A 20,870-nucleotide genomic window follows, 5' to 3' on the forward strand; every position below is an offset into this window, starting at 1 on the left:
CCGGGTATCTCAGAGTTGAATATACTTGTGTTGAATCTGAAAACAAAATGGGCGTCTCTAACAATTGCTTATTTTTCTATTTCATAAAGAAGTTTCAAAATGTAAATACTTGGAGGATGGAGTAAGTAGTTTAATGTGTGGGGATGGAAGACATAACATCTAGAATATTTAACGGGAAGAAGGTAATGAGCGCAGGAAAGGATGTTGGTTTTCTCTTTTCCCATTTTGTCAAAGTCTCAGACACTTTCAACTTGTAAAGCACGGGTATAATTATTTTCTGATAATTCACAAAGTTCCCACCCAAAGCTTCCTTTATGCAGCCGCATATATTATACTCAGCCATGTTTCATGGACTACAGTTGGTATAGCCATTACCATAACACACACCAACCCTGAAGGGAGCTGACTGCCAAAAATACATGGAATAAGCAGAGCTGACAGTGTGCTGACAAACCACAGGGACATGTGGAATGGATAACGGCTTTGCAGATTGCCCTTTTCTGCAGTGAGGCATACCTCCAGTTGCTGAATGATGACTTTAATGTAGAATCTCCTTTCATTCCTCATAAATTGCACTATATTAGAGGAAAGAGAGTGAAGCAGGACCTTAAAAAGTGAAGTGCCTCCAAGCACTGCCCTTGCATGAGAGCTCGCCCTACAGGTTGGGTACCTTTGATGCATCCTGATGGGGTCAGAATCAGAAATTTACAGTTACTGGCAGGCAGGACGGTTGCACTTGGAACTTTGTGTAATTTGGTAGCATAACCTATGGATCTTTCCAGGGTCGGGGTGACTGTATTTCCTATGCTGCATTTAATACACCTGTAGAGAGCCTGGATGGGACTTGGTTTCAATAATTTGGGCTATTAGGTGGTTAATAGCTCTCATTTTGTAAGATGGTATGATGGTCAATTTTATGCATCAACTTGACTGAGCCACAAGGTGTCCAGACATTTGGTCAAACGTTATTCCAGTGTGTCTGTGAAGGTATGTCTGGATGAGATAGCATTTGAATATATGGTAAAGCATATTACCCTCCCTAATGTGGGTGGGCCTCACTCGATCAGATGCAGGCCTGCACAGAACCCAAAGGGTAAGAGGAAGCCGCTCTTGCCTGTCTTTCAGCTGGGACATGGGGTTTGTTCCTGCCTTCGGACTCTAAGTGAAACATCGACTTGTCCTCTGGGTCTTAAACTTACTGACTACAGCTCATCTTATTATTTCAGTTTTTCTGGAGAACCTTGATTAATGCAGATGGTTTTAGTTTGCTAGGGCTGCCAGAAAAAAGCTTAAATGACAAGAACTTATTTTTTTTCACAGTTCTGGTGGCTAGAAGTTCAAGATCAAGATGTGGGCAGGACTGGTTCTTCTAGGCTTCTCTCCTTTGCTTGTAGATGACCACTTTCTCCTTGCATCCCCACATCATCTTCAATTCTGTATATGTCTATGTCCTAATTTTCTCTTCTTACAAGGATACCAGTCATACTAGATTAGGGCCCACCCCAGTGACCTCATTTTAACTTAATTATACCTCTTTAAAGATCCTAGCTCCACATATAGTCACATTCTGAGGTACTGGGGGTTGACTTCAATATAGGAATTTAAAGGTAGGGGTAGGGACACAATTCAGCCTATAGCTAAGACACTTCGCATGGCGTCCAGAGTCTTTCAAAATCAGGCCTTGTTAGTTTAAAAGTAAATGCTGGAAATGGCCTACATAGGAAAAAAAAAAAGATTTTAATCAGGTTGATTATAAGGTCAAACACCCTTTTCTTTAAAAGTTATCTGCTATTTCCCCTGATGGAAACAGTTGAAAGGATGAGGGTGGTTGAATGACTCTAGGGATACACAGAATGTGAGGAGGGTATATAAAAAGATTGCCTTTAGATTCCTAAATTGTAAGAGGGAGATGGCAGGAAATTGCTCAAGGGCATCTCAACTTTAAAGTAACGGCTTTTAACTATGTAGTTTTTCTGTGAACTTCCTGTCATAAGATTCTTCTTAAATGGGACACATACATTAACCTCTTGTAAAAGGACTCCTTGATCAAAGGTGACAGAAAGCAAAATCTTTCCACTTAAGGACAAAGTGGGAATTTATAGGCAGGAATCTGGGTGTTTTGTGGCAGACATAAATGGTCAAGTTACAGGAAAGAGAGGGAGGCAGCTAGGCTCAGACATGACAAGCAGCAGGAATTCGAAGGTCACCAGGGCTTTCTCTTCATCTCCAGTCTTTGCTTCTTGCTGCCTTTGGCTTCATTTGTTACTGTTTCCCTCTCCTTTTCTCTCCTTCCCCTCTCTGTCTTTCTCCACTAGGTCAGAACACAACCACCAACAATTCCAAAGCTTTATACCTTAGAGCTTTCATTTACCCAGAGAATCAAGGACTCTCTTTGAGACTCAATCAGTAAATTTTTGGGGCAGGACTTTAGTTTGCTCTGATTGGCCAAGGCTGTGTCAAGCATCTGCCTCTAGACCAATCAGTTGTGGCCATTGGGCAGGTCTTCATTTAACAAAAGGGCTGCTTTCACAGTGGGAATACCAAGGGCAGGAGATTGTTATGAAAGAGGGAAGAGGCAGACAAACCTATTGGTGTCCTCTAAACCTCGGGTTAGCAGTTTCTGTATCTTTTAGAAAAATGACTAAATTATCTATGGCTAGAGATATGACTAGATTATTTATCTAGCTTCATTTGGGGCTAATAGACTTTTAGATAAAGAGTTCAAACAATAAACAATTTGATTTCCACAAATTAGGGAATGTTCTGCGACAGTTTTGATGGGCAATCAGGACACCTGGAAAGTTGCACATTTGAAAAAAGAAAACAAACTAAAAGAACCCAAATCAGCTGCAGTAGAGGTATCATGGGCATGTAACTTTGTCACCTAGTACTCGGCATTGAGATGGACAGATGCAGATGGAGAATGAGTTGCCCTTCACACCATACAGATGGCAAAGGTCCTTTTAGTAACAAAGACTGAGAGTTTTTCTACATTCTTCTCTAAGTCTAAGTGTCCAGAATCACAAGTATAATTCAACATGCTATCAGAAAGCAAAACTGCATTAAATGTTTTCAGAAATAAACATCTGATGTCTGTTAGGGTGACATACCACTAGGGTGACCATATGTTTTATTACCCAATCCAGGATAGCTTTTGAAGTGAAAGGGGATGGTATTAACTATTTATGGAGATCAGTTGACCAGGTATAGTCACCTGCATTTCAAGACATTCACAGGGCCAAGAGAAAGTTTTTGCCCAAACCATCCCATTTCATTCAGCTTTCAGTCAGGAACGATTCTGCAATAGGACTTTAGGGGTTACCGCAGTATGAAGACCCCAGTTTGAGCGTCCAAGGCAACTAGGAGGCCTGGCATAACTTGGAGAAAACACACCGGTCTGATTTGGAGAATCACAGGACATTTTATTGTTGCTTGCCATATCATAGAAGCAAGTATATGGATGTCTCTAGGCTTGATTGCAGGGCATATACATACAATAAGGCTCCCAATCCCTTTCATTGCAGTTTTCCAAGATTATTCCCTTGTTCCCCAATCACCCTAATAGCTTATGGTTCCTGATAAACTTGTCACTGGCCAGAAGTGATGGAGGAATGACCTCCTTCTCCCAAATTTGGCCTTGTAAGTCCCATTGTATCATCTTTCTATGAGCCCTAATCAACTTGTGTTCTACCCATAAACACCGAAATGTGCAGGCTATATTTGCTATCATGAGATGGCTTTTGACTTTCCCACATCCAACATCAAATCAGACAAATATCAAAATTATGTGTTTTACATCTTGGGAAAGATGATGATGAATGGAAAAAAAAAAGGCCACAGAGAAGTAGTCTATTACACCATTTAATAAACTGGCACAGAATCATAAAGACTTGTATTAGTCTTGAATGCCAGAGAATAAAAGACTATGACTATCAGCCAGTCTGGCCTTGGTTTCATATCACTATCACTAAAGTACTTGCAGCCTTTCTGTTCTGTTCTTGCTCCTTCCATTGGATTGACCTCATCAGGTTCACTCCACAGTGTCCACAAGTCCCTCACTGCTTTTGGTGAACTGTCTTCCAGGACAGCCAGCTGGGTCAGACACTACCTGGAACTGACATACGGGAATCTACGTGTACATGGGGGGTGCATTTTTTTTAATGTAAAAAGTTGAAAGAAAAAATATCTTCATAAGAATTAATACTAATTATCTAGATTGGATTCCACCATCTAAACATTCTCTACTCATTAACACTTCAAAATACCTTAAACAATATTGAAATAACATTGTATAAGCCATAAATAAATAATGATGGACTTGTGGAATCATGCTCACTTTAAAAATGTCAAGTCTAGGCTTGGTAGGAAAATTAAGGGGACATGATAGGGCCAAAAGTCAATGGCTTTAATGGGGAGGGAGTTGAGCATAGGGTTGGCTGTGTGTAAAGGTGTCATGGGCATCTAACTCCACCACCTGGTACCCAGCACTGATGTGAACACATGTTGATGGAGGGTGAGGAGTTGCACCTTACATCATATAAAAGGCAAAAGTGAAAAAAGACTGAGGAGCTCTCCACTTTCTGCTCTAAGTGTCCAGAATCATGTGATTATTTTCTTGGTGCTCACTTTGTAAACTATTGTTTTGTAAACTATTGCTGACATAAGTGGGAGATGCAGTTTATAGAAAAGTGCTACCTGTTCAAATTAAGTGGGAAACAGTGTGTAAAGGGTTGGTGAGTCCTATGAAACCCCTGTGTCTGCATTATATGACGTCAGCCACTCACAGAAGCCCCATTGCTGAGTTATGTCAGTGTCACAGCCCCATGACTTTTGAAGAGGCAGCTGGGTCTAGGAACTGAGAGCACAGTCTTTGAAGATTGACAGATGCAGTTTCAAATATTACTTTAGGAATATACTAGACCTGTGGTCTTGGCAACTTAAGAGTTTCTGGCTGTCTCTTTCTTCAGCTACACAATGGAGATATGCGATTTTTATCCATGTAGGGTGTATGGCATGATGCCTGCCACATAGTAAGTGCTCAAAAAATGGTAATCATCACTATTATTGTTGCTATTATTATCTTTCCTGTTGCTTATTTTCTTCCACCTTAAGTCTGATATGAGAAATTGCTTTTATTATTATTTTTTAATTTTTGAGACAGGGTCTCACTTTTTCACTCAGGCTCACTGCAACCTCCGCCTCCCAGGTTCAAGCATTTCTCCTGCCTCAGTCTCCCAAGTAGCTGGGATTACAGGTGCCTACCACCATGTCTGGCTAATTTTTGTATTTTTTAGTAGAGATGGGATTTCACCATGTTGGCGAGGCCTCCTGGCCTCCTGACCTCAAGCGATCCACCTGCTTCGACCTCCTAAAGTGCTGAGATTACAGGTGTGAGCCACCACATCAGAAATTGCTTTTAAAACTCAGTTTTACAAAGTGCTTTGTCCCCCACTTAGAACTGGTCCACAGAATTATGTAACTGGCCTGGTCTCCTATTTTCCTTAGCATCTAAGAAATTAAGTTAATTTGGAAATTGTGGCCATTAGTCTGATCTACATGCCTCACTCATTATGCTCTATTGTTCCATGACTTCTACTTTATATTTTCCTGAGTAAAAATTTACTACTTATAGATTATCATTTTTTTATTATATAAAGTTTGAAGTCTCACCTTCTATGCTGTCTCCTGTTACCAATGATTTACGTCTCTTAACACTAAAAGATACAATAAAGCAAGTTGAAGTTCAACAACAACAACATAGGAGGGAAGTGAGTCGCTACTTCTGTACAGTGTTTACTCATGTATCAGAAGGTTCTAGTCTCCCTTTTCTTCTAAAGACTTCCTTGGTAATCTAGTTGGCAAAAAGAGGGTTGCTGTATATTGACCTCTCACAGGTCCACCGCATGGCTTGTTCCTCTGTTCCTCCTAATTCTTAACTGGCTTGTTTTGCTTGGACTTTGATTCTGTTTATTCTGTTGCCATTCACTTCTCAGGACTCTGAGACCATCTATGTCTCTGCAGCCACACTGGTCTTGGAGAAAGGGACAATGTAAGAAACACCACACTCTCCTGTTTGACCTGGACCAAAGCATGGGTATTACCTTGTCATTTCCCAACAAAAAGTTGACACCAGGATGCAATGGTGAAAGTTAAAAGACTGTTCACACAAATAGATTTGTATAAGGCAGAGGAACATTTTGTGAGCCACCTATTTCAACAACCTACTTTTTCATTTGTCAATTTAAAAGTGAATAAATAAGGACAACCTAAGATTTAAGAAAAAGAAAGATCCCCCCAAAAGAAGACAGAAATGAACAAACAAAATAGCTGACTCAGAAGAAACAAAGTAATTTAGGAAACAGAAACCAACTTTTAAAATGTTCTAAGATGTTGAATCCATAAAACATGAACAAGCTGTCTAAAAGAGGAACAATCAGAAAATAAAATGATTTGTTGAAAATTAAAATTGTGAATGCAAAGTATAGAAGATCAGTCTGGAATTCCAACACTCAGTGAATAGAAAGGACTTATAAGAAGGAGCAAATGGAGAAAATGAAGAGGAAGAGATGATGATGATGATGATGACAATGATGATGAAAATGATGTTAATAATAGTAGCAGTAGTAATATTAGTAGTAATAGCAGAAGATGATGTTAATAATAGTAGCAGCAGTAGTAGTAGTAATAGTAATTGTAGTAATAGCAATAATAATGAATCAATATTTTCCTGAACTAAAGAAGAATACATGTTTTCAGGTTGAATGTTCTCAGCACTGAACAGGGTGCATGAATAAATGTCCACTAATACATACATACTGTTAAAATGTTAAAGCTTCAAGAATAATAAGAAAAATGTGAAGTCATCTATAAAGACTTAACACATTACCTACAAAGGAACACAATTTTGAATGACATAAGACTATCTACCTGCACCTTTTGTGGCTATAATAAAATGGAACAACAATTCAATGGGAAAATTATTTTGAATCTAGAATTCTTACAACACCAAACACTTCATTCCATTCTCTTCTTGCTTACATGGTTTCTTATGAGAAGCCTGCTATTAATTTTTGTCCTTGTTTGTCTATAGTCAGCATATTTTTTTAATCTGGTTTCTTTCAAGATTTTCACTTTGTCTTTGGTTTTCTGCAGTTTGAATATGATAAGTCTATCTGTAGATTTGGGGGGGTTTATCTTGATTTATGTCTTCTGAGCTTCCCAGAAATGTGGTTTGATATCTGTTATTAATTTTAGAAAGTGACCAGCTATTATTTCTTCTAATATATCTTCTGCTCCTTTTTTCTCTCCTTCTGCTATTCAAGTTACATGTATATTATACTTTTTGGAATTTTCCTACAGTTCTTGGATGTTCTGTTCTTTTTTATTCTTTTTTTCTCTCTGTAGTTTAATTTGGGAACTTTCTATTGACCTTTCATTAAGCTTACTGGTTCTTTTCTTGACTGTGTAAAGTCTACTGATAAGTACGTAAAGGATATTATCCACTTATTTTACAATGTGTAGTGAGTTAAACAGTGTTCCTCCCACAATATATATCCAAGTTGTAACCCCCAGTACCTATTTGGAAATACAGTTGGCCCTCCATATTATGGTTTCTGCATGCACTGGTGGATTCAACCAACTGTGGGTCAAAAATATTTGGAAAAAAACAATTTCACAAAGCTCCAGAAAGCAAAACTTGTGCTGCACACTGAGTACTCCATTGAATCCACATGAATGAAGTGATGTGTAGGCATTTTGTTAGGTAGTAAGTAATCTAGAGATGATTTAAATTACACTGGAGGATGTGCACAGTTTATATGCAAATATTATGACATTTTATAGAAGAGATGAGCATCTATGAATTTTAGTATCCATGGGGGTCCTGGAACCAATTCCCCATGGATAACCAGGAACATCTGTGGCAGATGTCTTTGCAGATGTAATTAAATCTTAAGATAAATGCAATGACTAGTAGTTTTAGAAGAAGAGAAAATGCAAAGAGACACAGAGGAGAACACCATATTGAAGATGGAGGCAAAAACTGGAGAGACACATCTAAAGCCAAGGATTATTGGCAACTACCAGAAGGAGGTAGGTAAGAAAGAGATTCTCAGAACCTCCAGAAAAATGCAAACCTGAAAAGACCTTGATGTCAGACTTCTGGCCTCTGGATTGTGAGAGAATAAATTTCTGTTCTTTAATCCCACAAAATTTTTGATAATTTATTATGGCAGCCCTAGAAAATGAGCACACAATGTTTTTGATTTCTAGTATTTAAAAAATTCTTTCTTAGCATTTCCATCTCTTTGCTTACATTACTTATTTCTTCTTGCGAGTTGTCTATTTTTTCCCATTAGAGCTCTTAATATTAATTGCAATGATTTAAAAAATACGTGTTTGATAATTCCAACACCCATGTCATGTCTGAGTCTGGTTCTGATGTTTGCTTTATCTCTTCAAACTGTGTTTCTTCTTGCCTTTTGGACTTGTCATTTTTTGTTGAAAACTCTGCATGTTGGATATAGGAAATGAGGTAAATAGGCCTTTCATGGGAAATTTGATGCTAATTTGGCAAGGGGTTGGATTGTGTTTAATGTTGGCTGTAGCTGCAGGTGCCAGGCTTTGAATTTCTTTAGCGACCTTGTTTTATCTCCTCTGCTGGCTTTGGTCTTACCTAGGTACTCCTCATCAGGAGGAGTCTGCACTTTGCTGCTCTTTCAGCTGTAATCCATTCTTTGTACAGGAGCCCTTTTGTTCTGTTGGCAAAATGTGGGGGAGGGGAAGCATTTATAATCTTACGATTAAATCTCTTTCTTTTAATTGAACTGTGTCTCAGGGCTGTGACCTTCATAGGTGTTTCTTAGTTTTTCTAACCTCCTTGACTTGGGTGAGATAGGATAGCTAGAGGGGACTGGAGTGGGAAAAAATGCCCTTGCCCCAAGTGGAATAACACTCTGGTAAAATCCTCTGGCCTTTGTTATGAAGAATGCTGACAATGGTTCCTTTTTTCCTTTTCCCTGCCAGAATAACTAGAGGATCTTTCTTGGCTTTTCATCATGAAAACCAGGTCAAACTCCAGGAAATAAAACGTAGGAATGTGGCCCTTAGGAGGCTCTCATTCTCCTGCTAGTGTACTCAGCACTGAACGATTGGCCAAAATTACCATTTCAGTGTTGCTACCTGTTCATGACTCCAGTGACTTGTCTTCCAAGCAAACAGAGCTCTGTTGAGATTTGGATTTATTCATCTCTCCAGGTTTCAAAGTGATAATTTGCCCTGAGATCTCAGTTCTCTGGTGGATCCAAGACAAGTCATTGATTTCAGTTTTTTTCAGCCTTTTCTTATTGTAAAGATGGGAGTGATAATTTCCAAGTTCTTTACACGTTAAAGCTGAAACTAGAGGTGATTCCACCTCAAAGTCTTTTTATTCTCACGACAAACTACGTATCTAGTGAGGGCAAAGTAGAGACGTTTTTTGGACATGCAAGGACTCAGATATTTTACCTCTAAGAGCTACTGTCTGAAAATAATATATATACTTCAGAAAAATTAAAACGAATTTCAGACTTCATTTCTCAGAAGATGGAGTGGCATACTTTTTCCTATTTCCTCCACCAAGTACAACAAAAAAAATCTTGGACATTATATATCAAACAAACAGAAGAAGACTCTGGAAGCTGGAGAAAAGAAGGTAGACCAGCTAAGGACCTCAAGAATTTTTTTGTCTCATATATCTCGGTCTTGGAATTGAAGAAGCTGGCAACCCAGTAACATAAATGGAACAGACAAAAAAGGCCCTGGCCAAAGCCTGCTCTGTCTAGCCAATGGACTGGAAAGTCAGCCAACTGAGACAGGAAACTTTTAGACAATAACTGCTCTACCTGAGCCAAATACCACAGGAAAAAAAACCTGAGGCCCCACCTCCACCCATGCCAGCAAAGAGCATCATGGGGAGCCCAGATTTTCACCTTTGTCAAGCTGTAATGAGGTAACCCAATACTCTACCAGGATGGTGTCAGAGAAGGGTAAGTAGAGAGCAGAACTTTCACCACCATTCTATGGTAATGTGACTACATTTTCCCCCCCACCTTACCCATGTGTTAAGGAAGCCATGTGGTGAACAGCAATAAGGCATTCCTGTTCTTCCTGAACAGGACAGTATCCGTGGAAACCTAGTGGGGAGATGGGGTTCCTACTCAGCCCAGCAATAATGAGGAACACCCTTTCTCGGGTGTCACTGGAAGCCATGTAGGAAATTTGGACTTTATCCCCACTTGGCAGTAATAACATTTGGTGCTCCCCCATCCCATGCCAGAGTGATGTTGGAAGAAGCCAACTAAAATGGAATGTTTAAATAAGAACCAGAGTCTTATAATATTATAACCAAAATATCCAAATTTTAAGTGAAAATCATCTACACCAAGAACCAAGACATTCTCAAACTGAATGAAAAAAGACTACCAATAGACGCCAACAAAATGACACGGATATCAGACTTACCTAAATTTGAAAGGGGCCACTATAAAAGTACTTCAGTGAGCATTAACAAACATACTTAAAGGAAATGAAAAGATAAAAAGTATGAGCAAAGAAATAGAACATGTAAAGAAGAGCCAAATGGATATTTTACAAGTAAAATATATAATTAGCGAAATAAAAAGTTCAGTTGGCAGACTCAGTGGCAGAATAGGAGTGACAAGGAAAAATGAATGAAAATATTTCTATCTCCTCTATAAAGTTGGTAATTTCTATTGTTAGGATGTTCCCAGCACTTTGGGAGTCCAAGGCAGGCGGATCACGAGGCCAGGAGATCGAGACCATCCTGGCTAACATGGTGAAACCCCATCTGTACTAAAAATACAAAAATTAGCTGGGTGTGGTGGTGTGCACCTGTAATCCCAGCTACTCAGGAGGCTGAGGCAGGAGAATCACTTGAACCCGGGAGTCAGAGGTTGCAGTGAGTCGAGATCACGCCACTGCACTCCAGCCTGGAGAAAAAGTGAGACTCTGTCTCAAAAGCAAAAAACAAAAAACAAACAAAAAAAAGGGCATAGAAATGACCTTGTCTGAAAAACAGAGAAAACAGACTAAAAATAAAAATGAATAAAACTTTAGGGACCTGCGAGACTCTAGCAAAAGATCTAATTTTTGTGTCATTGGATATCTAAAAGGAGAAAAAAAGAGGGCAGGGCAGGGTTGAAAAAGTATTCAAAGAAATAATGGTTGAAATTTTTCCAAATTTGGCAGAAGACATAAATCTACAGCTTCAAATAGCTAAGCAAACTCAAATAGAATAAACATAATTAAATCCATATAAAGAAGAATTAACATCACTAATACACAATCTCTTCCAGGAAATACAAGAAGAGTTCACACTTCTCAATTCGTTTTATGAAGTTATTTTTCAATGATACTAAAATCAGACAAAGACCATACAAAAAAAGAAAATTAAAGACCAATATTTGTAATAAATATATATGCAGAAATTCTTAACAAATTATTAGCAAATAAATTCAGCAATACATATAAAAATGACCACATAGGCTAAATTCCAGGGATGCAAGGATGATTCAATATTTAAAAGTCAATCAGTATCATCCATCATTATTAGCAAGCTAATGAAGAAAAAAACCACAGTCATATCGATACAGAAAAAGCACTTGATAAAATTCAACACGTCTTCATGATAAACCTTTCAGAAAAGGCTGGGTGCGGTGGCTCATGCCTGTAAACACAGCACTTTGGGAGGCTGAGGCGGGCGGATCATGAGGTCAGGAGATCAAGACCATCCTGGCCAAATTGGTGAAACCTTGTCTCTACTAAAAATAAAAAAATTAGCTGGCATGGCGGTGCGCGCCTGTACTCCCAGCTACTCAGGAGGCTGAGGCAGGAGAATCACTTGAACCCGGGAATCGGAGGTTGCAGTGAGCCGAGATAGTGCCACTGAACTCCAGCCTGGCGACAGAGTCAGACTCCCTCTCAAAAAAAAAAAAAAAAACCTCTCAGAAAATATGGATAGAAGGGAACTGAACCTGATAAAGAGCATCTACACAGAACCTACAGCTAATGTTATAAATAATGACACAAGATTGGTACATAGATAGCATGAAACACTATTCACCAACAAAAATGATCAAACTGTGGATATATACAATTAATTGGGTAAAGCTTAGAGAAGTGTGTTGACTGTAAAAAAATCAAATTCCCAAAGGTTACATACTGTATAACTCCATATGTATAACATGCTTAAAATGACAACATTACAGAAATGGAGAACAGATTACTGGTTGCCACGGGTTAAGGTGGGAGAGAAGAGTGTGGCCATAAAAGGGCGACATGAAGGATCTTTGTGATGATGGGAAATGTTGTGAATCTTAACTGTGTTAATGTCAATATGCTGGTTTTGATACTGCATTCTAGTTTTGTAACATGTTACCATTGGGTTAAACTTGGTAAAAGGTACCTGGGAATCTCTCTGTATTATTTCTTATAACTGCATATACATCTATAATTATCTTAAAACACACCAACATGGCACATGTATACATATGTAACAAGCCTGCCCGTTGTGCACATGTACCCTAGAACTTAAAGTATAATAAAAAAAATTAAAATCAAACATTCAATTAAAAAAAGAAATCCAAGAAAATTACAGACATGGATATAAGAAAAAGTGGACACAACCCAGGAATATGATAGAAAGAAATACCAGGATGCAATAAATGCAGCAGGTATGGAAATAAGTTAGTCCACACTAAAACATGGAGTAGAAAGATCCCTGGAAAATATGTCCAAGAAAAAAATGATATCCTCCAACCAACAGAGGGTTGAAGACACTGAGTGATCTTAGTAATACAGTGAAAGTATACCGTTTAATTTTTATGCATATATATATTTAAAATATGCTGCTCTGTTTCTACTCCTCCAAAGTTTTGATAATTACTTTCTCCTTTGAGCAGAACATGTTTAGTGATTTAGTATTACAGTGTTTTCTCTGCTGGTTCAATTATATACTTCATGGCTTGCAGTGAGTAGTATATACATCATCATGTGTTAAAGCTAGCTATTGGCTTTCAGTTTAGAATCAACTTATAAGCAAAGCATGAAGCCTTAGTATGCTTTTATCATTAATATAAATGTTACAAACCTTGACATTGACCATATAAAGTTAATGACATGTTGGAATGAGGGGCAGATGGGAGGCAGGAGTTAGAAGGCTATGAGGAGATACTAAGTCAAATGTATCCTAACTTCCTCGTCCTAACATATTGTCTAAAGTTAATGGGTCAAGACCTTGTGTAAAGTCAATGGTTTCAGGACTAAAAATTCATAATTTAGACATATGAATATAACTCATAGGATTTTTAAAAAGTGGCTGGCAGAAATATCAAAGAGTATGAGAGGTGGCATAAATGAATTAATTCTTCATTTTTCAAAGCATGCAGTTAGTACCTAATGCTTCAAGTTATCAAATAATAAGAATAAAGTATGCAAACATTATAATATTAAGGAGTAAGTCAGTAAGAGCTACATAAAAGAAGCATTTATGTGTGGTTACTTCTGAGTAGTGGGACTCTTGGTTGCAGAGAGGGAAAGAAGACTTATTTTTTCATTTTGGGCCATTTAGTACTGCTTGAATTTGTGCTACTATATGAATAATTTCTTTTTTACACTTATAATTATTGTTATTAAAATAGAAGTGAAAACATTTCCATAAAGATTTCCAAGATCTTGAAAAAAAATTTATGTATAAGGACCCAAAGTCAAAGTATTTGACATGTAGATTTTTGGAAGAAAGTTTATCATAAATTCATAGTTACTTTAGCCCTCAAACAATGTCAATAGGATGGATATTCTGACTGCAGAGTTAACCTGAGGATTTGAAAATTCTTCCCTTCCTCACCATGATATACATCAGTATATGGAGAAGCTAATCAGATATTCATGTAGACCTCCAAATAAATCAATCCTTTGAAGATTCATACTTTAAGGCCAAAAAATCGAAATGAATTTGATGCTAAAAATTGAGACAGGTAGGAGGAAGTTCTCTGGCAGGGCTCATTCCTAATTCCAGGGAAAGGAAAGGCCTGTCTTCTCTAGTGTGGTCAGCTTTAGAAGGCTAAGGTGTTGCATAAGCATCACTGCATGAAGGGGAGAATCTATATACAGTCAAGGTTCCAGCAGGCCCCAGGGAATGAGAGAGATGGAGAGAGACTGCTGAAGACTCTACCAAGTGGGCGTAAGTGATTGGTCCTAACCTGCCCAAGCAGATAAGTGACTCCTTCTCTATGGGGCAGGCTGGGTGAAAGGATAGTAAAAAGGACAATCACTTTCTCCCAAGTTCTTTCAAGAGGAAAGACATTTCTGTTTTAAAAGCCTAGGCAGGAATCTAGGGAAAGAGATTGGTTCTCTCTGTGTGCTGTGTCTTAAAGCTCAACTGGGCCATTGTCCATAGTCACTGTATATAAATCAGCTAAATTAATTGGCAGAAAACATTCATTTCTTTCCCCAGAAAAAAAAAACCTTGATAAAGAAGAGCTGAATATTCAAAAAAAAATAAGAATAGCTAAACTAGAACTGGAATTTAATATGCCATTTTTTTTATCTCAGGCTTGAATCAACCAAACTTGAGTCAGTTAAAGATACTGCTCCAACCTTTTCATTTTTGAGGTGGCATTGACACCACCACCAAGGAAGAGATCTAGATGTTTATTTTTATATTTTAATCTAGTAAAGGAAATGTAATTAGATAGTAGTTATTTACTTAACACCACTAGATTTGGAAGGTCAGCTCTCAAAATGCATAATTCAAGACCATTACCTAAATGGAGAGGTGATGAAAAAAAGATTTCTATTGGGTTGTGTATAACATTAAAGCCTTTTATATACTTTTAAATATTAATTACTTGGGTTGATATGACAAATAAAAATATGTTAACATTTAGGACAGGAAAACATTGATTTTCAAATAGGAATGGTAAATAAGTTTGTCTTACATGTCAACTTCAGTCAAGTGTTAGCGGCTTACCGAACAGTGTGTTGAGAAGGATTCTGAAGCCACATCTGGGATTAATTACTTATGCCTACGAAGGCTGGGAATGGATAGCATAAATGTCATGTTATTTATCATCTATGCTTTGGGAGAACCACATGACATGATTGCATAAACTGTTTTCTGACATTAGATTCCAGATCAGTTTCCTCATTTGTAAGATGAGAGTTAGACTAGATAAGGGGTTTTCAAACTGTGGTATGAGGGGCTTCAGTGTGATGAGGGGGATTGGGGAAGCCCAGGGAGCAGGTTCTTGGCTTACTATTCCTTTTCTCAGTCAGAGAAGTTTCATTTTGTATGTTTTACCAACTGGCTTTCATAGCAGCTTTTGGTTGAACAGGAGTTTTTTAGCTAAAAAGAGTTTGTAAAAAGTTGTTCTGTAAGATTCCATTAATTATTCTGTGGTCTCCTTTATTCACCCCACCCTCCCGCAAGGTACTGGCTATGCAGAAAAAATTCTCAGAGGTGTAGCATTTAAGTTGGGCCTTGAAGGATGAGTAGGAGTTCTCTGTGTGTGGTGTGTGTGTGTGTGTGTGTGTGTGTGTGTGTGGTTAGTGCTGTATATTAGTATTTCTAAATGATTTATAAACAAGAGATCAATCAAGATAAATTCAGAGACACCTGTTACTGGCTGCCCATCCACTGAGGATGGCCCTCAATGCATCACCAGTTTGGGGGATTTGCAAATGCCTAGAGTTATTCTTAGAGAAAGGCTATTCTAACATCAGATGTATAAACCAAAATCCAAGTCTATTCACTTGCAGAGAATATTATACCTACCAATTTCTGGATTATTTAAAACTCTTCCCCAGATCCATGAAGCTAAATTGGTTATCAAAAGACTATTTGGTGAGCATAGAATGGATGCTTTTGATAAAGCATTGGAAGGTCATTGGAAGGTATGTGAATCTCCCTGGACCAGGAGAGCATACACCTCTCTCATCTGCTAGGCACTGTCTCTCTGCCTTGGCCAGGCCAATTTAAACCTTCACAGCTTATCAGCTTGGACTCTCTTTCTAGATGCACAGAGGCTATCTACTTTAGTATCATCCTGTTTTTGGCAGTTGCCTAGATTTCAGCTTTCCTTAGGTGCATCTGAGGCCCGAGGAACCTCCCTGTCTCTGATTACTTTTGAGTGTTTCCAGAGCCCCTGCGGCTGGATCCTAGGCTGGGGTGGGGCTGCTGCTATCCATCCTGTGCTGACTTCACCCAGTCCCCTTTGAGAAGGTGGCTTTATCTCTGTGTTCAAGAGGCACCTTATTGTTTCTTTGTGTTTGGCTCTCAATCTTTCATGTTGCGCTCTTCTCCTTTTCCTGTAAAAAATCAAAAGTTCACTGTGATCAGCCGACACGTTTGCTTTCCTCTTTCAGAAGCCCACACACACTTGGGCCCCAACTTTGGTTCCAGCTGAGCCAAGATTGAATATGATGGTGGCTGGAGGGCACTGCTGCCCTGATTGTTCTTGGAATTCCTGAACACTCTCCTCTCTCCCAGGAATAGAAAACCTACTCTAATTCGAGCAGTTAAGCCCATTTAAAATCAGAGATGCAAACTCTGCCTTATAAATTTTGATGGGGCTGCCGTCTCGTGAAGCTTTGTGTGCCATATGTTATAAGGTATAATTATACAACTCTGGAGTTCAGGGTGAAAACACTGACTACAATTTAAAAGGGAATTAGAGACGGCCTGTGTTTGGCAAAAGTTTCCCCTGACTGGGAGACAGCAGATCTGGTTGTCCACTTTGAATGAGGGCTGCTTCCATTTGGAATCATACTTGGCCTCCAGTTCCTGTGGGATGTTGACACATGCATTCATTGAACATTAATTTATTAAATATTCATGGTATTTCAGGCACTGGGCTGGTGCTGTGGATATGCAGATGAACAAGATGGGATTTCTGCCCTCCTGTTGTTCGAAGTCTAATGAAGAAGGTAATTAGAATAGAATAATAATAACAATTATAATCAGCACATTGAACTAACATACACTGTGGGATGTAATCAGAAAACAGCTCTCTTCCTTCCTTCCAACACCCATTTATACCTACTCTGTAGGGCTAGATGAATCCAGGAAACAAATTTTGAATGAAATCCAGGAAAAAAATATCTTATGTCTTTTGTGATCATGAAAAGACCTTCTAAGACCTTCCATGTGTCAGTGTGACGTGAGCATATACCTTGATTAGTGATTCCCTACCTGATTCTCCCTTGATGTGTGTGAATGCATTTTGGTTCTAACTGGCCACTTACAGCTCCTTCCTCAGCTCTTAGGCATTTCCAACTTATTTTCCTGAAGTCATCGTTGACAGTGACATTCATGGGTCCTCTTGCTGGCTCCTTCTTGCATTTGGCCTAGATGTGGCCAACAGGAAATACTCAGGCCTTTTTTTTTATGCCAATAAACCCTTGGGACCCAGGCCAATGAGGTGCTGCATCCCCTCTCCACTAGCAGAGGGGAAGAGTCTGTGGTTTTAGTATTTCCCAGGGCTGAATCAGACACAAAGCCCATCCAAGTAGTCCTTATGAAGCCCCTTTCCCCAGCTTGAGGTGAGGGGCACCCTTACCCTTGGGAGGGTAGACCAAAAGCACACCCATGGCATCTTAAAACAAACCTTTTTCCCCCGGGAATGGTGTACTTATGATCCCTTTCTTCCCTCGGATGAATGAAGGCTAGGAGTTGCAAAGTGTCCATTTACACCTTCTTGGCCAGTCCTGCTTGGTGGCCTCCACGTTCACATTGGAATGTGGAAATAGTTGTCCTTTTAATGTTCTAACACACAATAATAACAAAATAAAAAAATACTGGTCATACTTACAGGGTGCTTTATATGACCCAAGTACTGTGGTAAGAACATGATAAGAATTACCTCAGTACAGTCCTACAGACAGTTACCTATATGATCTTGCTGCGGTTAGGGAAAAGAAGGTGTACAGAGGTTAAGTAATTTGCCAAAGGCCACGCAGCTAGTAAGTGATGAAGCCAGACCAGTAGGCAGAGAAATCACATTCAACCTCGTGGGCCGGAAATGCTTGTTCTTCCCCCTCACTTCCCCAGCCCTCTCTGTCCTTCAAAGCCTCATCCAAGTACATCCTTTTTAGAAACTTCCCTGGTGACTCTGACCATGCTGCATTTTCTCTTCTGAACTTCTGTCTCTACTTGTCATGGACAGTTCGCTAATTGCTTTATGCGGATTAATCTGCTTCCTGACTTAGAATCAAAGTGTAAGTAAGAATAGAGTAGTCCCCCCTTAGCCAGGGTTTCATTTTCTGTGGTTTTAGTTACCTGCCATCAACTGCAGTCTGAAAATATTAAATAGAAAATTCCAGAAATAAACAATTCCAGAGTTTTAAATGGTGCATCATTCTGAGTAGGCCGATGAGATATTGAGCCTTCCCACGGGGAAGTGAATCCTTCCTTTGTCCAGTGTCTCCATGCTGTTTACACTCCCTGCCTGTTAGACACTTAGCCATCTCAGTGATCAGATCGACTGCTGCAGTATAGCAGTGTTTGTGTTCAAATCACCCTTGTTTTACTTAATAATAGCTCCAAAGTGCAAGAGTAGGAATGGTGACAGCTTGAATATGCCAGTGAGTGCTTTCTTTAAGTGAAGAGGTGAAAGTTCTCAACTTAAGGAAAGAAAAAAGTCATATGCCAAAGTTGCTAAGATCTATGCTAAGAATGAATCTTCTATCTGTGAAATTTTAAAGAAGAAAATAGAAATTCATGCATAGTATATATAGGGTTTGGTAGTATCCAGGGTTTCCACCATCCACTGGGGGTCTTGGAACGTATCCCCTGTGGATAGGGGGGACCATTGTACAGACATCTCCTGAAGAACAAGTGACAGCTCAGCCCCCATGACATCTGAATCCAACCAGACCAAACCGATGTTTCTCTGCAGCCAAAGCCACAGACCCAGTGAGGCATTGTTCTGGCTCAAATGCACACAACAGTTTACGTCACCAGGCAGAACACTTAGCTAGGCCTCTAAAATGTCTGTTCCAATTTGTGTGGTTTTATTGTTTTTTTTAAGTATTTTTATTATTTAAATTTACAGATAACATTGTATGTTATCACGTATATAATATGATGCAGTATGTGTGTGTGTGTGTGTATATATATACACACACACATCTTGGAGAATATATAGTACATATATACCTAGTATATATAACATTGTGTGCATATATGTACATCGTGATATATACACATTATGGAATAGTTGAACATAGCTGATTAGCAAATACATTACCTCACATAGTTATTTTGTGGCAAGAGCACATAACGTCCTCTCTCTTTACATTTTCCAAGAATAAATTATATGTGTATTAACTATAGTCACCTTGCTGTACAATAAATCCCTTGAAATATATTCCTCGTATCTAACTGTAATTATGTATCCTTCGACCAACAAGTCCCCATTTCTCCCTCTACAATGAATTTACAATTTTCCTAAAAAAAAAAAAAAAAAAAGAAACATGGTTTTCTTGGAAGAGAAATGGTTTGCCTCAAAGAGGTATTCAAATCTCCAAATCTGCTAAGGCAGACAACTGCCTGGAGACTGGAAATGAAGTCCTTTTGCCTGGACCTCTGTTCACACCAAGGGCCTCCTGTGATGCTGGTACAAATCCTTTCACACAAGCCAAGAGCACCTTGGGAAGGGATGAGGCCCAGGGATCTGGCCAAGACTGGGTAATTTATAAAGAAAAAGAGGTTTAATAGACTTACCGTTCCACATGGCTGAGGAGGCTTCACAATCATGGCAGAAGGCAGAAGGCAAAAGGCAAAAGGCAAAAGGCAAAAGGCACATCCTTACATGGTGGCAGACAAAAGAGAATGAGAGCCAAGTGAAAGCAGAAAACCCCTTATAAAACTATCAGATCTCGTGAGACTTATTCACTGCTACGAGAACAGTATGGGGGAAACCACCCCCCATGATTCAATTATCTTCCACCAGGTCCCTCCCACAACACATGGGAATTATGGGAGCTACTATTCAAGAAGAGATTTGAGTGAGGACACAGCCAAACCATATCACCTGGTGTCTGCAGAACTAACTTCTTGCTGAAATCTTTCAGATCCCTTCTTCCACTCTCTACAAACCTCTGCCCCCTGTTCCTGCTGCCCTCTCACTCTCAGCAGGAAACAAAGCCAGCAGAAGACACCTTCTTCCCATGCAACTGACTGCCTCCATCTCTCCCACCTCTGTTCTTGTTATAACGGAGGAATGTCTCTCCTCTTGCCTTGGGCTGATTCCACCATCTGCAAACTGAATTCCATCCCTTCTTCCCTTCTCTCGGACCTGCTGCCAATGATGATCTCCTTCCCTCTTATCTAATCAAATTGCTCCCTCAAATACATTCTCCCACTGCCTTATGAAAACAACTGTTTTGTTTGTTTTGGCATTAGAAATAAAAAAACAGCCAAAGCAACAACATAACCAGAAACAAACACACCCAACAATCTCTCCTCAACCCCACATCCTTGCAACACCGCACTCTATCTTCCCCCCCTATGGAGCCCACTCCAATCTGGCTCCTGCCCTCATTAACCACTTCCCCTGAGGAGCTCGGCCGCAGCACCTTCAGGCCGCTAAACCTGATGACGTCCGGTCCCCACCTTCCTTGCCTTCTCAGCTCCGTTCACTCACCATGTGCTTCCTGTCAACACACTTCTCCTTTGGACTGTTCTGACCCCACATTCTCATGGTTGTCCTCTCGCTGCTGCTCCTTCTCTCCCTCCTTTGTAGTTAGATCCTTCTTTACCCAGCCAGGTGATGCTTCTCTAGGCTTGGTTTGGGGCCCATCTCTTTTCTTGC

The 20,870-nt window shown here is 39.4% G+C and overlaps 1 long non-coding RNA gene across 1 annotated transcript in view; it reads left to right on the forward strand.

Annotated features, from left to right (window-relative positions):
* LOC134737439 (uncharacterized) overlaps positions 1–20,870 on the forward strand; it is a 158,717-nt gene that overhangs the window by 54,757 nt on the left and 83,090 nt on the right. The window contains exon 3 of the long non-coding RNA XR_010122338.1: positions 16,904–16,983. This is a non-coding gene — a long non-coding RNA (uncharacterized lncRNA). The remainder of the gene's footprint in view (positions 1–16,903; positions 16,984–20,870) is intronic.

This window comes from Symphalangus syndactylus, chromosome 8 (genome assembly GCF_028878055.3).
Source record: "Symphalangus syndactylus isolate Jambi chromosome 8, NHGRI_mSymSyn1-v2.1_pri, whole genome shotgun sequence".
Taxonomy (NCBI): Eukaryota; Metazoa; Chordata; class Mammalia; order Primates; family Hylobatidae; genus Symphalangus; species Symphalangus syndactylus.